The following is a 19,432-nucleotide window of genomic DNA, read 5'->3' as shown; positions in this document are numbered from 1 at the left end:
TGCCTTTGGGATATTGGCAGAAACCAGAGGAGACCCACCTGGTCACAGTGAGAGTGTGATCCGGGATCAGCCATGATGGAATGGCGGAGCAGTCTCAAAGGGCCGAATGGCCTAATTCTGCTCCTGTGTCTTATGGTAAACTCCTCACAGACAGCACCCAAGGCCATGATCTCTGGAGCTGTGAAGCGGCAGCTGAACCAGTTTTAATGTCTTCAACTTGCCTGAATTTGGACACTTCCCTGAATGCCTTCAACGGCACTGTCTTTGAGATATGATGGTCGTATCCTCCTCTGTGCCCTAAGTAGTGCTTATGGACCTGACTGGGCTGCTTGGTGCTATTCAAGGACGTGGAGTCACAGATGGCATGGCAGCAGGCCTGAGGGAGTTCTTACTGGGCTTCTCGGTGCTACAGACACCCACCAGTGCACAGCTTGGTAGCGTAGTACTTAACGTAAAGCTTCACGGTCCCAGCAATCCCCCTTCCAATTTCCACCACAGTCTGTAAAGCGATTGTATATTCTCCCCCATGATCTGCTCTCCTCCCACTTTCGAAAGACGTACAGCTTACGGTTAGTAAGTTTTGGGCGAGTTACGTTGGCGCCGGCAGCATGCCAACACTTGCGGGCTGCCCCCAGGCCACCCTCAGACTGTGTTGGTCATTGATGCAAACAGCACATTTCATGTTTCCACGTACACGTGACAAATAACCTGCACCGCCACGATTAATTAACTCCGTCTTAGTAAATGCATCCTTAGTCACAATAATTAATATTATAAATAGGTCTAAATGAGGTCACCCTCACTTGGAAGAGAGTGTGCTGTGAATGTCAGGCATAATCAGCTCCCAACATTTATCATTTTGCAGAGCATTAAAAATGCCAAAAATACGCTATATGTTTGTTTAGCTGCAGTTCAAAATCAGGTTTAATATCACCGGCATACGTAGTGAAATTCATTAACTTTGCAGCAGCAGTACAATGAAATACATGGTAAATAGTGCGAAAACAGAAATAAAATATTGAGGTAGTGGTCATAGGTTCAATGTCCATTCAGAAATTGAATGGCAGAGGGGAAGAAGCTGTTTCTAAATCATTGAGTGTGTCCCTTAAGGCTTCTGTACCTCCTTTCTGATTGTAACAATGAGAAGAGGGCATGTCCTGGGTGATGGGGGTCATTGATGGTGGACTCTGCCTTTTTGAGGCACCGTTTGTTGAAGATCCTTTCAAGTTCGGATCCTGGTCGATAGCTTTTCAGCCAAATCTAATGCAATTGGGATGAAGATGAAAATCATAGTTCTTTAAAATCAAGACAACCTTGCTGCTCAGAATTCCAAGGACAATATTTATCAAATGTAGTTGTCTCGTTATTTTCATTACTTAGCCAAAATAGAAAGCTTGAGCTCTGGAAAGTAAATGGAGTTTTTCAAGGAATTGAAGGGCAAGTTTAGACCTTTGAACAGAGTCTTTTGCAGAAACAAAAGGTAGTTATTATGCATCAACAATAAGCAGTTGGAACACTGCAGTGGGTTCAAGGCAATCTGTCCTCAGTGGTAAGCATTAGTTTCAGACCCCTTTGACACTCTCTTAATCAAGGATGTTGATTGAGATATCGAGAGAAACGTGACTGTAGTTGTATACCAGTGATTTTTTTTCTGTTTGTTTTGAGCAGACACTGCAGTTCTACTGTGCCGCAGAAAAAAAAATTCATTTTCAAGCGTTGGCTTTTGGAAGCAAACCAAAACTGGTTTATGCTTAAGTTTTATTTCTGTGAAGTAAGCGTGTGCATCTTAGAAACATCTTGGGGTTCTGCTTTGCTATTTTGCCACTAAATGGAGCGAGTTCTCTGCTGTTGGATTACTAAATGATCAGTGGGTAGGGAGAGGAGAAGTTACCAGCCAAAGGAGGGGAGGAACCGTCTGCCAAAGTCAAGGATTTATATGCAATTTAAATGAGAGGGGTAGTTATTGTGGAAGGTAATCCCAGAAATGTTGGGACTATCTTGCAGAAGGAAAATGAGTTTTTCCAGATTTGAGGTAAAAGTTTCTGTACTCTGCTCACGAGCCTCGAACTGGATTAAAGTACGGAACACAGGGCTCCAACACGTGAAGCAATGTTCCCGAGTCTGACGTGCGTGCAATAAGCTCAAAAGGTATATAGAGGGTAAAAGTATTCCAAGTAGGACCACAATCTCTTGTGCAACAGATAGAGCACCATATATGACAGATTGCCATGCTGGTTTAGTGGCATTTATGAAAAAAGAAATTGCAAAGTCTGTTCACAATCCATTGGGTAATTCATCAGCAACATCTCACAGCCAAAACCTTAGCCATTGATCTGTTTCAAGCATGACTCTTGGAATACCTGCTATCAACAAAATCAAAGCTCATCCATTAAATAACATAATATTTTGCCAGTTAATGCCAAGATAATGATGAAGAGTTTGAACGCTTCTTCACACTAAGTGCGTTGACTGTCAAAAGGCTGCTGCTTAAAACATTTCTTTGATCTTTTTGACACTGGTTGAATTGTCTGTGGGGAAGACAAATCTCAGGGGTGTATGCTGCATACATACCTGAATAATTAATATACTTTGAATCTTTGAAGGTGTTGCCTAGGTTAGAGGGCTTGAGTATCAGGAAGGATTGGACAGACTGGGCCTGTTTCCTCTGGAGCAAAGGAGCATGAGAGGTGATATGATAACAGTACATAAAATCAGTCGGGTAAATAAGCAGAGTCTGCCCTTCATCAGTGTGTCTAAAGCTAGACACTACAGATTTGTGGAAGGAGGTTTAAAAGGGACCCAGGAGATGTGAACAATTATTACTGTGGCACCCATCAAGTAAGAGGTTGCACATTATTGTTGGCAGGGAGGGGGGCAGCAGAGGCAGAATCTAGCAGGAATGTGTGGGGGGAGGTTGATACCAGTGCCTGCAGGCATATTGGAATGAAGAGTGAGGGGAGGACTGCAGATTCTAACACAAGTCATGGGATTGCTTTTCTAAACCACGTGGCTGTCTAGCACTGACTGATTTTCTAAAATGTGCTATTTCTTCACTAAATTAGAACATTAAGAAAACTAAGCTTTCGTTACGTCAAGTTTATCAAATATTCGCACTAGCTGTAAAACTGAAGTGAAGTTTCCACTCCACAGTTCTTTCCGGTTTAAAAGGGCATCATTTGTACTTTCATAATCAACAGTCACACCAGGGCCCAAAAAGAGCAGGATGAGCAGCCCAGATGCAGTCATATCTGCTAAGATGAATGCTTTGGTCAAGAGGCAACACCTGAACCCACTGCAGTTTGCCTCTCACCACAATAGGTCTATAGCAGATGCAATCTCATTGGCTCCCCTCTTAGCCTTTGACCACCTGGACAGCAGCAATACCTATGTCAGGCTGCTATTTATTGATTGCAGCTCAGCACTCAACACAATCATACCCTTAGTTCTAACCAACAAGCTCCAGAACCTGGTCCTCTGTGCCTCCCTCTGCACCTGGATCCTTGACTTCCTCATTGGGTGACTACAATCATTGTGATCAGAAATAACATCTGTTCACTGTCGATCAACAACATTGCCCCTCAAGGATGTGAGATTAGCCCACTGCTCTACTCTCTACACACTTATTACAGTGTGCTTAGGTGCAGCTCAGACACCATTGCCAGTGACACAACTATTGTTGGCAGGATTTCAGATGGGAACGAGGAGGCATACTGATGTGAGATTGATCAGCTGCCTGATTGGTGTTGTAGCAGCAACCTTGTACTCAATGTCAGTAAGACCAAAGAATTGATTGTGGACCTCAGAAAGGGGAAGTCCAGGCAAATGCACACCAGTCCTCAATGAGGGATCAGCGGTGGAAAGGTGAGCAGTTTCAAGTTCCTGGGTGTCAGTATCTCTGAAGATCTATCCTAAGTCCAACATATTGATGCAGTTACAAAGAGGTTATATCTCATTAAGATTTTGAGGAGACTGGGATGTCATCAAAGACATTTGCAAATTTCTAACTGGTTACATCATTGTCTGGTATGGAGGAGCCTCTACACAGGTTTGGAAGAAGCTGCAGAAGGTTGTAAACTCATCCAGCTCTGTCAAGAGTACTAGTACTGCCCCCCACCCACCCACCCACCCCCAGCATCGAGGTCATCTTCAGAAGATGATTCTTCAAAAAGTCAGCATCCATTGTTAGGAACCTCCATCACCCAGGACATGCCCTCTTCCAATTGCTATCATCAACGAGGAGGTACCAGAGCCTGAAGACACACCCTTGACATTTTAGGAACAGCTTCTTCTCCTCCACCATCAGAGTTTTGAATGGACAATTTACTATGTCACTTTTTTTGCTCTTTTTGCACAACTTATTTAATTTTTTATATTTATATTATTGTAACTAGTTTTATTTATCATGTATGGCAATGTGCTGTTGCCACAAAACAGCGAATTTCATAACGTGATATTTAACCTGATTCTGTTCTGTGTGTTGCTGCAAATTCTAGCATCTGCAGTTTCTTGTGTAATCTTCAAAATACTTCATTGGCAGAAAATCAGGTGTTCCATAAGGTGCCATAGAAAAGAAGTTTCCTCTCCATGGAAAATGACTAGACAATTTGATAGCTATTGAATGTGTATGTTTTACCTTTAATTCATGAAGTAAAAGCAAGGAAGTGCTCTGTAAAACACTTGTTCGATCTCAGCTGAAGTACTTTTTTCATTTCTGGGCATTGAATTTTAGGAAGGATTCGCAGATCTGTGAGGGATACAGATATTTAGTGAAGTGTGAGTGACAGGAAATGTCTGATCATATTCTCCTTGAAACAGAAAAGGTTAAGGGGTCCTGATAAAGGCCTTTCAAATTATTTTTGGTTTTGTTGGGTAGATGAGGCAGTGGTTTACAATTGTAATGTGTTGATCACAAATAGCAAGAGGAGCTTTTGCACAGAAACTTTATCTAAGTTATGATTCTACTGCCAGGGAGGATTTTGAAAATGGCTTTGTTAGAAACTTTCAACAGAAAAATGCAAGATTAAAAGGGCAGACATCCTGCTTCGGATTTGATTCGAAGAAGGAGTCTGAGAGTCTGAGTGGGAGTGCCGAGAAAGAGATTTTTGAAATTTTCGTTATGTTTTTTTCTCCAACGGCTTTCTGAGAGGCGGGACTGCGCAGGCGTGTGACGTTGGGCAGTGCAGCGCGGCAGATTTAAAAGGAACAGAGCCTCATAGAGCGGGCAGCGTAGTTTGCGGGCGGCGGAGTGAGCCGGGAGCAGAGTGAAGACTTAAGGGCTTTGGCTCACCGGGCTTAGGCAGAAGCGGGCGAGGCGAGGAAGGTTTGACATTCATTTTCTGTTGCTATTTGAGGAGAGGGGCATTACGACTGTGAGGGCAGTTTGCTGTTCTCGGTGTCGGATGTGGGAGGCCCTGGAGTCTCCAAGCCTCCCGGACGTCTACATCTGCGCCAAGTGCATCGAGATGCAGCTCCTAAGGGACCGCGTTACGGAACTGGAGCTGCAGCTCGATGACCTTCGTCTGGTCAGGGAGAGCGAGGAGGTGATAGAGAGGAGTGGAAGGCAGGTGGTCACGCCGGGGCCACGGGAGGCAGACAAGTGGGTCACGGTTAGGAGGGGGAAGGGGAAAAGGCAGGTGATGGGGAGTACCCCGGTGGCTGTGCCCCTTAACAACAGGTACTCCTGTTTGAGTACTGTTGGAGGGGACAGCTTACCCGGGGGAAGTGACAGTGGCCCTGCCTCCGGCACAGAGTCTGGCCCTGTAGCTCAGAAGGGTAGGGCAAGGAAGAGGAGGGCAGTTGTGATAGGGGACTCGATAGTAAGGGGGTCAGATAGGCGATTCTGTGGACGCAGTCCAGAGACTCGGATGGTAGTTTGCCTCCCTGATGCCAGGGTCCGGGATATTTCTGATCGTGTCCAAGATATCCTGAAGTGGGAGGGTGAAGAGCCAGAGGTCCTGGTACATATAGGTACCAATGACATAGGTAGGAAAAGGGATGAGGTCCTGAAAGAAGAATATAGGGAGCTAGGAAGGGAGTTGAGAAAAAGGACCGCAAAGGTAGTAATCTCGGGATTACTGCCTGTGCCACGCGACAGTGAGAGTAGGAATGCGATGAGGTGGAGGATAAATGCGTGGCTGAGGGATTGGAGCAGGGGGCAGGGATTCAAGTTTTTGGATCATTGGGACCTCTTTTGGCGCAGGTGTGACCTGTACAAAAAGGACGGGTTACACTTAAATCCTAGGGGGACCAATATCCTGGCAGGGAGATTAGCGGGGGCTACTGAGGTGACTTTAAACTAGAATGGTTGGGGGGTGGGAATCAAATTAAAGAGGCTAGGTGTGAGGAGGTTAGTTCACAACAGAGGGATGGGAACCAGTGCAGAGAGACAGAGGGGTGTAAAGTGAGCGTAGAAGCAAAAAGTACAAAGGAGAAAAGTAAAAGTGGCAGGCCGACAAATCCAGGGCAAGCATTAAAAAGGGCTAAGAGAGTTGTAAAAGAGCGCCTGAAGGCTTTATGTGTCAATGCAAGGAGCATTCGTAATAAGGTGGATGAATTGAAAGTGCAGATTGTTATTAATGATTATGATATAGTTGGGATCACAGAGACATGGCTCCAGGGTGACCAGGGATGGGAGCTCAACGTTCAGGGATATTCAATATTCAGGAGGGATAGACATGAAGGAAGGGGAGGTGGGGTGGCGTTGCTGGTTAGAGAGGAGATTAACGCAATAGAAAGGAAGGACATAAGCCGGGAAGATGTGGAATCGAAATGGGTAGAGCTGCGTAACACTAAGGGGCAGAAGACGCTGGTGGGAGTTGTGTACAGGCCACCTAACAGTAGTAGTGAGGTCGGAGATGGTATTAAACAGGAAATTAGAAATGTGTGCAATAAAGGAACAGCAGTTATAATGGGTGACTTCAATCTACATGTAGACTGGGTGAACCAAATTGGTAAAGGTGCTGAGGAAGAGGATTTCTTGGAATGTATGCGGGATGGTTTTTTGAACCAACATGTCGAGGAACCGACTAGACAGCAGGCTATTCTGGACTGGGTTTTGAGCAATGAGGAAGGGTTAATTAGCGATCTTGTCGTGAGAGGCCCCTTGGGTAAGAGTGACCATAATATGGTGGAATTCTTCATTAACATGGAGAGTGACGTAGTTAATTCAGAAACAAAGGTTCTGAACTTAAAGAGGGGTAACTTTGAAGGTATGAGTCGTGAATTAGCTAAGATAGACTGGCAAATGACACTTAAAGGATTGACGGTGGATATGCAATGGCAGGCATTTAAAGGTTGCATGGATGAACTACAACAATTGTTCATCCCAGTTTGGCAAAAGAATAAATCAAGGAAGGTAGTGCACCCGTGGCTGACAAGAGAAATTAGGGATAGTATCAATTCCAAAGAAGTAGCATACAAATTAGCCAGAGAAAGTGGCTCACCTGAGGACTGGGAGAAATTCAGAGTTCAGCAGAGGAGGACAAAGGGCTTAATTAGGAAGGGGAAAAAAGATTATGAGAGAAAACTGGCAGGGAACATAAAAACGGACTGTAAAAGCTTTTATAGATATGTAAAAAGGAAAAGACTGATAAAGACAAATGTAGGTCCCCTGCAAACAGAAACAGGTGAATTGATTATGGGGAGCAAGGACATGGCAGACCAATTGAATAATTACTTTGGTTCTGTCTTCACTAAGGAGGACATAAATAATCTTCCAGAAATAGTAAGGGACAGAGGGTCCAGTGAGATGGAGGAACTGAGCGAAATACATGTTAGTAGGGAAGTGGTGTTAGGTAAATTGAAGGGATTGAAGGCAGATAAATCCCCAGGGCCAGATGGTCTGCATCCCAGAGTGCTTAAGGAAGTAGCCCAAGAAATAGTGGATGCATTAGTGATAATTTTTCAAAACTCGTTAGATTCTGGACTAGTTCCTGAGGATTGGAGGGTGGCTAATGTAACCCCACTTTTTAAAAAAGGAGGGAGAGAGAAACCGGGGAATTATAGGCCGGTTAGCCTAACGTCGGTGGTGGGGAAACTGCTGGAGTCAGTTATCAAGGATGTGATAACAGCACATTTGGAAAGCGGTGAAATGATCGGACAAAGTCAGCATGGATTTGTGAAAGGAAAATCATGTCTGACGAATCTCATAGAATTTTTTGAGGATGTAACTAGTAGAGTGGATAGGGGAGAACCAGTGGATGTGGTATATTTGGATTTTCAAAAGGCTTTTGACAAGGTCCCACACAGGAGATTAGTGTGCAAACGTAAAGCACACGGTATTGGGGGTAAGGTATTGGTGTGGGTGGAGAATTGGTTAGCAGACAGGAAGCAAAGAGTGGGAATAAACGGGACCTTTTCAGAATGGCAGGCGGTGACTAGTGGGGTACCGCAAGGCTCAGTGCTGGGACCCCAGTTGTTTACAATATATATTAATGACTTGGATGAGGGAATTAAATGCAGCATCTCCAAGTTTGCGGATGACACGAAACTGGGTGGCAGTGTTAGCAGTGAGGAGGATGCTAAGAGGATGCAGGGTGACTTGGATAGGTTGGGTGAGTGGGCAAACTCGTGGCAGATGCAATTTAATGTGGATAAATGTGAAGTTATCCACTTTGGTGGCAAAAATAGGAAAACAGATTATTATCTGAATGGTGGCCGATTAGGAAAAGGGGAGGTGCAACGAGACCTGGGTGTCATTATACACCAGTCATTGAAAGTGGGCATGCAGGTACAGCAGGCGGTGAAAAAGGCGAACGGTATGCTGGCATTTATAGCGAGAGGATTCGAGTACAGGAGCAGGGAGGTACTACTGCAGTTGTACAAGGCCTTGGTGAGACCACACCTGGAGTATTGTGTGCAGTTTTGGTCCCCTAATCTGAGGAAAGACATCTTTGCCATAGAGGGAGTACAAAGAAGGTTCACCAGATTGATTCCTGGGATGGCAGGTCTTTCATATGAAGAAAGACTGGATGAACTGGGCTTGTACTCGTTGGAATTTAGAAGATTGAGGGGGGATCTGATTGAAACGTATAAGATCCTAAAGGGATTGGACAGGCTAGATGCGGGAAGATTGTTCCCGATGTTGGGGAGGTCCAGAACGAGGGGTCACAGTTTGAGGATAGAGGGGAAGCCTTTTAGGACCGAGATTAGGAAAAACTTCTTCACACAGAGAGTGGTGAATCTGTGGAATTCTCTGCCACAGCAAACTGTTGAGGCCAGTTCATTAGCTATGTTTAAAAGGAAGTTAGATATGGCCCTTGTGGCTACAGGGGTCGGGGGTATGGAGGGAAGGCTGGGTTCTGAGTTGGATGATCAGCCATGATCATAATAAATGGCGGTGCAGGCTCGAAGGGCCGAATGGCCTACTCCTGCACCTATTTTCTATGTTTCTATGTTTCTATTACAGGAAAAGAATGTTTATTAGTGTATGAGAAAAGAATAGTACTGTTTGACTTTCTCTGCTCAAGTGTCTCTGCAGTAGCAAGAGAAAATTGTTGGTAAAACATAACTCAGTGAGAGAGCTGGTCAGTTAATCACCAACTCAATAGCACTTGACTGATTCGAAGCCCTAGAATCAATGCAATGGATTGCTGTAAGATTCTATAATACGCCAATACAACTTTGAATCGGCCAGTTTAATATTAACCAAAAGAAGGTGGAGAATTCTGATAACCCCCAAATGTAAAGATCACAAAATATAGGTTATTAAAACTTTTCTGTTGCATATATCACTGCAATCCTCTTTGGTCTGGCACTGATTTGAAATTAAATGGTATCTCCGGTTGTCAGGTGATGCTGTTAATTGCAGTCCTTCATTTGTGGAGTTCAGAAATTCAGTAAAATATACAGTAGATTCTGGTTAATGGGCAACTTTTAAACAACAAAAATCAATTGAGAAAATAGCCCGGATTCCCTTTGTTTATTTGGAACATGATGCTGCTTAAGTGGGACAGGACGCTGTCACTAAACAGTTTCTAACTAGCGTCAGTCACGTGCACTTTTGTGGTCATTAGACACTACACTGTGCTTAGAGTGTATAGTTTTTAAATAGTGTCAGTTGCATGTGTTTACTTCAAAGAGAAGTGGATTTTGTCATTAGTAGTTGGTGAGAAATAAGCAGAAAGACAATTCAGGACTTTTTGCTCACTGCAGTTTCAAGCATTAAGGCTTAGAGGTGCAAGGAACGGCTGGGAGTGAATGTGAAACAATTTTACTACTTCAAGTTAGGAACTACGATGAATTTTGAGGTATCGACAATCACCTTGAATGTTATGGTGAAAAGGATTTGGAGGATGTAATCATTTAAAGCATTGTATGAAGGCAATCCATTATCTGCACTAGATGTCTGCACTAATTTTGTTAATTTACAGTTAATCAAAAGAACACTTCAGTGTCGACTGGATGAATTCTTCCATATCTAACTATTTGGAACTAATACAGTTTTATAATTCTGTACACTAATACTATTGTAGTAGTATTGATAGTGTTCTAATCTGTTCTGTATTTCATTTAAATATATAATTTGTTACTTAGTTAAATAGTAGTTTGTCTTTTTATACCTTTTTAACCTTTTCCATGAAACTAGCTAAAAAGAGCAGCACTTCATGGGGCCAAAATGTACTGGTCCCAATGCGTTCCAGTTAACGGGAATCCACTGTAGTATATTGAGGGCAAGCAGAGTGGAGGCAGACTCTGAGTTTCTAGCATTTATCACAGCCATCTTGATCTTGTGCTCTGTTCCTCCTGTACTGTTACGTCACCTATGCATTACCAAAGTGCAGTTCAGCGTAAGTTTGTGATATCCGTGAGTGATCGGAACTGCACCAAAGTAATGTTGAACATGAAGTCCATCAGCAGCTTTGTCTCAACATGGGCTGTTTTGTGTTGGAAACACAGAATTATATTAACCTTTTTTTTTTGTGTAGCAGGTGGATTGGTTTACTTCAACAGAGCCAGACTCACCCTCTTCTGTGCCAACATAAAAGTGGTTTATCTAAATCGTATATAACCCTGTAATGTAGGCAATTGGAACAAGGATCAAAGGCGTGTTGATGGGCCTTTAAAGCAGGGATTCCAAGTCTTCTTTTCATGCCATGGACCTTGACTGTTATCCGAGGGGTCAGTGAACCCCAGGTTGGGAACCCCTGCAGAATACATTACAGAGAAATGCAAAATAGAAGAGGTATAGGAATGCACGAGACCAAATAGCTTCCCATCTCATAATAATCAAGTTTTACACCAGTTTTATAGTAAAATCAGCAATGCAAGTTTGTTGTCATAGCTATCCATAGTAAGTGCCTTGAAAGTGAGCTCTTAGCTGCATCAGCCCAGTGTATTACAAGACGAGAACAAACACAAGTCACTTATAATTTACACCCGTGCAAGAAAGGACAAATGACACAAGTACAAGATTGAGGAAGGGAAAGAAATGTCGTTCAAGGTAGAATTAGAGTTTTTTGGGTCGTTCAAGAACCGAATGTCAGTGGAGAAGAAACTTTTTGAACGAGGAGTAGGTCTTTGAGCTCCTTCACTTCCTACCCTGATGATAGATGTCACCTTCCTGAAACGTCAACCCTTTGTAGATGTCCTTAGTGGGAAGAGCTGTACCCACAACGCAGCTGGCTGAGCCCACCACTCTCTGTAGCCTCTAGTGTTCCTGTGCATTGGAGTTCCATACGAAGCCATGATGTAGCTGGTCAGCTGGTTTAATAATACCAACAGCTTCATCTCATTGTAGTTTTAGTACCCAATTATATTAGAGAAATATTGTCCGAATCTGGTTCATTTCCACCTTTACCTTCATGGCAGTCCCTCTCATCATTCTTAAAGAACCTCTGGCAAATGGTAGTCTGCCATCTTCCACCTTCGTGTGTTTATCTAACCTCCCCTCAAATGCTCCTGTGTTAATTGCCTCCACTACCCTGTGTAAGTAACAAGTTGTTCTTTCTGAGTTGGGATTCAACAGAGCTAATTTTTGTGTATTTGACACCCTTAAGCCAGATCCATCGTTCAATTAAGATCCTTTATCACAGCTTTTCCTTCCTGCACTGACCCTGTATCCCTTGTTTCCCTTAATGGCTAATTATCAGACTGAGATGAAACACTGAGCCCCCACGGCCTTCTGGAGTGCAGAATTCCGTGGAAGATGATTAATGATTATGCTTTAGACACTCAGTACTGGCCTTCTGCACCCCTACAACTGAAACATCTTCATCTGCAGTGCTTCCATAGTTTCGGAAGTTTATTGGCCTGAACAGCAGCATTATCTTTTCGAGTGCAAACAGCACCAACTCCCCATGCATTTCACCACGCTGCCATATCCCTTCTGCTCTGACTTGCCAAAGGAACCGCGTGTCTACCAGAAGAAGGGTCTCGGCCCGAAACGTCGACTGTTCACTCTTTTTCCATAGACGCTCCTGGCCTGCTGAGTTCCTCCGGTGTTTTGTTTGTGTCCACCTTTCTGCTTTCATTTGGCTCTTGGCTTTAACATTCATCTTCCTTTTCAAATGTTCAAGGCTGAGCTGAAATCTTAATACAAAATTTTCCAAACTTCTAGGCAATCTTTGAATACTGAACAGGAGTGCCGATGTAGAAAAGCAGTGACATTTTGTTTATTAAATTGAAACAGTAAGTTTCTGGTACCTCCTAATATTTAAGTCTTCTTTGGAATCGGGTTTATTGTGACACACAAGATGCTGGAGAAACTCAGCAGGTCTGATACCATCTATGGAAAAGAATAAACAGTTGACGTTTCAGTCCGAGACCCTTCATCAGGACTCGATGAATCACTGACATAGGGTAATTCAGCACAGAAATAGGCCCGTCTGCACAATTCATGCACACTGACCAATGTAGCTTCGTATTTGCCTCTGTGTGTCCCACATACCTCTAAATCTTTCCTGTCCTGTCCATTCTTGGGCTTTGTGACATGTCTGAAGAGCAGCAGTCCCAGGAACATGGCAAACATGCTATGATTGTACTTTTTTCCATAGATACTGCCTGGCCTGCTGAGTTCATCCAGCACTTTGTGTATGATACTGTGATGTTCCATGTTAGCCCCAACTTTGGCTCTCAAACAAATGTGAGCAAAAGACCTATAAAGGAATGGGGTGGGAGGAAGTCTGGGGTTTTTCTGATATTGGGGTAATGTAGTTAAAACTCATAATTTAGTAGAAGCATAAAGTACCTGGTGCATTTGGACAATTACGTGGATAGGAAAGGTTTGGACAGATATCGATCAAATGGGAGAACCCCTGGTCAGCATGGAGAAACTGGGCCGAAGGGTGTGGTTTCATTCCACAACTCTATGATTCTAGTTGCCTCGACTTTGGGGCTGGCAGCAGCCTCCGAGGCACTGTCCCACCTCCCCACCCTACTTCATCAAAGGGAGAACCAATGACGTCATCAGCCGTTCAGTGCAATGGTGGGTAGGTGAATATTTTACCAAGCATGGATAAATAGAGCCATCACTCATTCAAGCAGCACACATCAAAGTTGCTGGTGAACGCAGCAGGCCAGGCAGCATCTCTAGGAAGAGGTACAGTCAACATTTCAGGCCGAGACCCTTCGTCAGGACTAACTGAAGGAAGAGTTGGTAAGAGACTTGAAAGTGGGAGGGGGAGGAGGAGATCCAAAATGATAGGAGAAGACAGGAGGGGGAGGGATGGAGCCAAGAGCTGGACAGGTGATTGGCAAAGGGGATATGAGAGGATCATGGGATAGGAGGCCCGGGGAGAAAGACAAGGGGGAGGGGAAAACCTAAAGGATGGGCAAGGAGTATAGTCAGAGGGACAGAGGGAGAAAAAGGACAGTGAGAGAAAGAATGTGTGTGTAAAAATAAACAACGGATGGGGTACGAGGGGGAGGTGGGGCATTAGCGGAAGTTAGAGAAGTCAATGTTCATGCCATCAGGTTGGAGGCTACCCAGACGGAATATAGGGTGTTGTTCCTCCAACCTGAGTGTGGCTTCATCTTTACAGTAGAGGAGGCTGTGGATAGACATGTCAGACTGGGAATGGGATGTGGAATTAAAATGTGTGGCACTGGGAGATCCTGCTTTCTCTGGCGGACAGAGCGTAGATGTTCAGAAAAGCTGTCCCATTCAAGCAGTCTGGGGACCACTGATCTAGACCATGTGCCCAAGGCCTGGAATGGGGTTGGATCACTTCTGACTCAAGAACTAAACTGTACTAATTATTATATGGTCCAGATTTTAAAATGATTCATGACAAAATACGTGTTTTTAAAGAATAGCCCAAAGAGGCAGTTTCTAACAAGATAGATGGGAAAAGGAAATAAATTTGTTTTCTTATAACTTGGAATTACTCAGAATCAACATTTGAAGTGGAATTATTAACACTGACTTTGTGAACTTTGTTGTATGCCATACCGAGACGAAGTTACTAAGAATTACCAAAACAGATAGCACAAGAAGAAGGAATTTTAAGGTTGGGTTCATGGACCGTTCAGAAACCTGATAGTGGAAGGGGAAAAAAGCTGTTTTTGAATCACTTCAGACTGCTGTACCAAACACCACCACCACCCCCCCCCCCCCATGACAGGAACGAGAAGAGAACACATCCCAGATGGCGAAGATCCTTAATGATGGATGTCCCTTTGAAAATATTTAAATCCAAAATTAACTATTGAATTGCTTAAGTCCTGAATATAATGACATTCAGTGCCCGAAATTACTTCACAAGAGACTGCAGAACCAGGAATCTGGAGCAAAAAAAAATCAATCTGCTAGAGGAACTCAGCAGGTCAGACAACATCTGCGGAGGCAAAGGATCCTGTTGCAGGGTCAACTCAAAATACTGATATCCCTTTGCCTTTACAGATGCTACCTGATCCTCTGATTCGCCCAGCTGTTTATTGTTATGCTCTATCAATGGTTTCCTTAACACAAGCACTGGAGATAATTGACTGGATATCAAATTGTGTGTTAGCGTTTAAGCATCTAAATAATATGAAGTAGCAGGTTTTCCACTCCAATTGTCTCCAGGGTATAATGGAAGTGAAATCTTCATCCTGATGTCAGTACGTTTGTGTGTTGTGAAACAGGTTTTTTTTTCCAATGTATTTATATATTTCATCTTCACAAACTTGAAAATTTAAAATTAAAAAAATGTTTCCATCATCTTCTGAGCACATTGGAAATATAATTATGTATACACCAACTTTAAGCTACTCCACAATGCATCAGATTGATTCAACAATTTCAAGCACTGTAAACCCAAAATATTGTAATGTTTACATAACTCATCCTACTGTTTTGTGTAGAAAACACACTTCTAACTACTAAGATGGGGAAATGTTCCATTTATAGAAATGCATTAATGTACAACAGTACAGGCCCCTTGGCACACAATGTCTACGTCGAACATGATGACATGTAAATTAAGTTAAATCTCAGCCTGAAATGTTGACTGTTTATTCACTTCCATAGATGCTGTATGACCTGCTAAGTTCCTCCAATATTTTGTGTGTGTGTGTGTTGCTTTGGATTTCCAGCATCTGCAGAATTTCTCGTGTGTATGAAATTAAGCTGGTTTGCCTGTACATGATCCATATTTTCATCATTCCCTGCATATTCATGTCCATCTCAAAGACTGCTAAATGCCACTAATGCATCTGCTTCTACCACTTCCCCTGTTAGCCCATTCTAGACACCTACCACTCTGTGTTTGTGTCTGTATTTTTAAAAAAACTTGCTCCACACATCTCTTTTAAACTTTCCACCTCCCACTTAAATGCATGCTCTCGACTATTTGACATTTCTACCTGTCTGCTGTTTTTTGATGAGATACATGAAAGAACTTCTATCAGGTCGCTCCTCAGCCTCTGATTCTCCAGAATAAAAAGTGCAAGTTTGTCTTTGCTCTATATGGCTCATGACCTCTAATCCAAGCAACATCCTAGTTAACCTCTTTGTGCACTCTTTCCAAGCTTCCATGTTTTTCCTGTATTGAGTCGACCAGAATAGTACACACTTTTTTCTTTTTCTTTTGTGCAATATAATATACAGTGGATTCTGGTTCATCAGGGCCAGTATATTTTGGCCCAGTTAAGTAACGGCCCCAATTAGTTCCTGATGGTTATCAACGGAGGAATTCATCCAGTGTGTGCTGCTGTGTTCTTTTCATTAACCATAAATGAAGAAAACCAGCGCAGACCCCTAGAACGGATAATGGGCCGCTTTTCTATAATGCTTCAGATGATTGCATTCTCCAACTCTTCGTTTTCATTGTAACATTCAAAATGATTGTCGATACCTTCAAATTCTTCATAGTTTTTGTTGAGGTAGTGAAATCATTTCATTTTCTCTCCCGGCTATTTCTGGCATCTCCAGACCTGAATGCTTGAAACTGCAGAGAGCAAAGCGGTTCTGACTTGTCTTGCTGTTTATTTCTCTCCATCTGTTAGTGACAAATATTGCTTTTTGAATACAAGGACACACAGCTGGCGTTTGAAGCACAGTGCACTGCCCAATGGCCGCACAAGTGCACATGGCTAACACTAGTTAGAAACTGTTCTGCAATAGTTTCCTGTCACAATTAAGTGGCATAGCATCCTAAATAAAGAGAATCCCAGCCATTTTCTCAATTGGTTTTTGTTCTTTTAAGAATTGTCCCAAATGAGCGGCTGCATCGATTAACCAATGGCCCATTTAACTGGAATCCACTCTAATTCGTTCCTTGTGCAGTTAATGTAATTCAATTCAAGGTTTTAACAGATCATTTACATCCCAAAAGCCAACAAATTTATTAAGACAACAGTATTTGTTTTCACAACTGTGTTTTATGGGAAAGACTGACCAAAAGAGGCTTTAAACTAAATATTTGTTGGATAGCTAGCAGCTTTAGTGATGAAGTTTCTGGACTGGCAGATAGAGATGTGGAGTCCAATTTAAATATTTAATTCCTATGGGGTGAAAGTTGAGTCTTTTGCCAGTGCTCAGCAGGATAATGTAAGTGGAACTTTATTATTGGAAGAAAATGTTTGATTCCTTCAGCTGGAGGAAAGAGGGAAAAACAAAGCTGTGTTTCAGTCAGAAAGTAGAACATGGAACAGTAGAGCAGACAGGCCACTCAGCCAGCAATGTGCCAGTCTTGATGCTAATTTATACAAAATGACCTCCTAGTGCAGTTATTGTTCATGTTTTCGCTTCATGTATGACCTCTGTTGATTTTTGTATGGTTTAGGTTGGGGTTTAAGTGATAAATAAGACTGTAATGAAGGTTTGGTTCATTGAAGTGGTCATGAATCAATTTCAAAGCTTCTGCTCCTGTCCTGATCCTAACTCCATTTTGGCTGCTAGTTTTGAATCAAAAGTTTTAATACAGTGTTTCAGATAAAGCCAATACATTCAAACCAAGTTAAAATAAAACCTAACAGATGTTTGCATGGTAAAATTAGAAGATTGTTTTAGTATAATTTTAACAAAAAGGTGTTTAATGATTTTGTGTATCAGATGCAAGGATGTTCGCACCAAATGAGTACAGTATAATTATGAATAATTCTGAAAATGGTTTTCTCACTTCTCTGATTCTGATGAAGAGTCATTGACTTGAAATATTAACTCTGTTCCTGTTTGCACAGTTGACGCCCAATGTTACCAGAATTTTCTCTTTTTATTTCTGTTGTTCCACCATCTTGGTTATTCACTTCCCCCACACCACCCAGTCACCTACACCAGAAGGCTTTCTTCACTGGCAGAAACAAATAGTTCCTCATGAAACTATTGGAGAGAACAAATAGTTGGCAAAGGAACTGAGGCATTTCCACTGACCTTTCACAGTCTGTCTCAAGGCCATAAAGACAGTGAATCTGGAAATATGGGTGGGATGACGGATTTTTCCGTTAGATCACGCAGCAATGATAGAGACAGCTTGCAGGTCAGCCAGAGAACTTGAACATGGAGGTCTTGACCCAAAACTTCGACTGTCCATGTGCCTCCGTAGATGCTGCTTCATTTGCGGAGTTCCTCCAGCATTTTGTGTGTGTTGCTTCATGTTGAAGTTGATTAGTTTGGCGAGGGAAGTGGGTTTATTGATTAATTGAGACACAGCATGGAATCGGCCCTTTTAGCTCTTTGAGCTGTGCCGCCCAGCAATCCTCCGATTTAATCCTAGCCTAATCACAGGACAGTTTACAATGACCAGTTAACCTGCCAAATGGTAGGTCCTTGGAATCAGGAACACCCAGAGGAACCCATGCGTTCACGGGGAGAACATACAAACTCCTTACAGACAGCAGCGGAAACTGGACCCAGGTCGCTGGTACTGTAAAGCGTTGTGCTAAGCGCTGTGCTAAGGTGCCGTTTGCTCATTTGGAGATGGGAGGAGGGCAGCTGTCTGGAGTGTGTAGTGGGAGGAAGGAGAATGGAATTGCTTCGGAGAAGGTTTTTGCATCACTAATGGAGAAAGGGTGACGGTCAGAGCGAGGAGACCATTCGCTTGCATCCAGTTTTGACTGGTGCCTGTAAATCATTTTGCATGCAATAAGCCCATGTGACCACAGTGTGTTGATCTTGCCTTACAACCTGCTACTGCTTGTGGCTCAGAGGTGGTACTGCCTCTTTCATGAGGAACTGTAGAGTAAGAGCATCAGATTATTTTCAACCCTGGTATATTATATGTTTCATGGTTCAGTAACTTGCAAGACCTGAAGCCCTCTAGAGCAGGGGTTCCCAACCTGGGATCCACAGACCTCAGTTAATAGTAGGGGTCTGTCCATGGCATAGAAAAGGTTGGGAACCCCTACTCTAGAGTGAGAGCTGAAGAGGTGATGAATGCAGAAATTGAAGTCTGCGATTGGGTGAGGCTGACTGGGGGTCAGAGCTGTTGTTGATCAGTGAGAGCAAAGCCAATACTAAAGTGCTGTCCTTGGCTCTTTTGGTAATAGTACCTGCAACTCTCAGGAATCCAGGTTGCTTCCACTAGGATCTCGTAAAGCGATATCCTCAATACATTCTCTAACTATTTTACCATAAAACTGCACTCTTTTTTTAAATCTTAAAAGAATTAATAATGATTCTATTAGATTAGATTCAACTTTATTGTCATTGTGCCAAGTACAAATACAAAGCCAGTGAAATGCAGTTAGCATCTAACCAGAAATGCAAAGAATAGTGTTATTTACAGAATAACTGCGAATAAAAAGTGCAACAGCACACAAATATAAAAGTACTGAGACAGTACAATACGGATGCAATACTGCTTAGCGCTGTGTTGAGAGGTTCAGCAGTGTCACAGCCTCAGGGAAGAAGCTCTCCCTGTACCTGCTGGTGCAGGAGCCGAGGCTCCTGTAGTGCCTACTGGATGGGAGGAGAGTAAAAAGTCCATGGTTAGGGTGAGATGCGTCCTTGATAATGCTTTTCGCCCTGCGTTTATGGTAGATGTTCTCAGTAGTGGGCAATTGGGTGCCAGTA

The 19,432-nt window shown here is 43.0% G+C and overlaps 1 protein-coding gene across 2 annotated transcripts in view; it reads left to right on the top strand.

Moving 5' to 3' along the window:
* Nucleotides 1–19,432, top strand: part of zhx2a (zinc fingers and homeoboxes 2a) — a 107,719-nt gene that overhangs the window by 39,624 nt on the left and 48,663 nt on the right. The gene's annotated exons all lie outside the window — the stretch shown is intronic.

This window comes from Mobula hypostoma, chromosome 1, assembly GCF_963921235.1.
Source record: "Mobula hypostoma chromosome 1, sMobHyp1.1, whole genome shotgun sequence".
Lineage (NCBI taxonomy): Eukaryota > Metazoa > Chordata > Chondrichthyes > Myliobatiformes > Myliobatidae > Mobula > Mobula hypostoma.
Note: the sequence above shows the minus strand (reverse complement) of the source record. Positions and strands in the feature narration are given on the sequence as shown.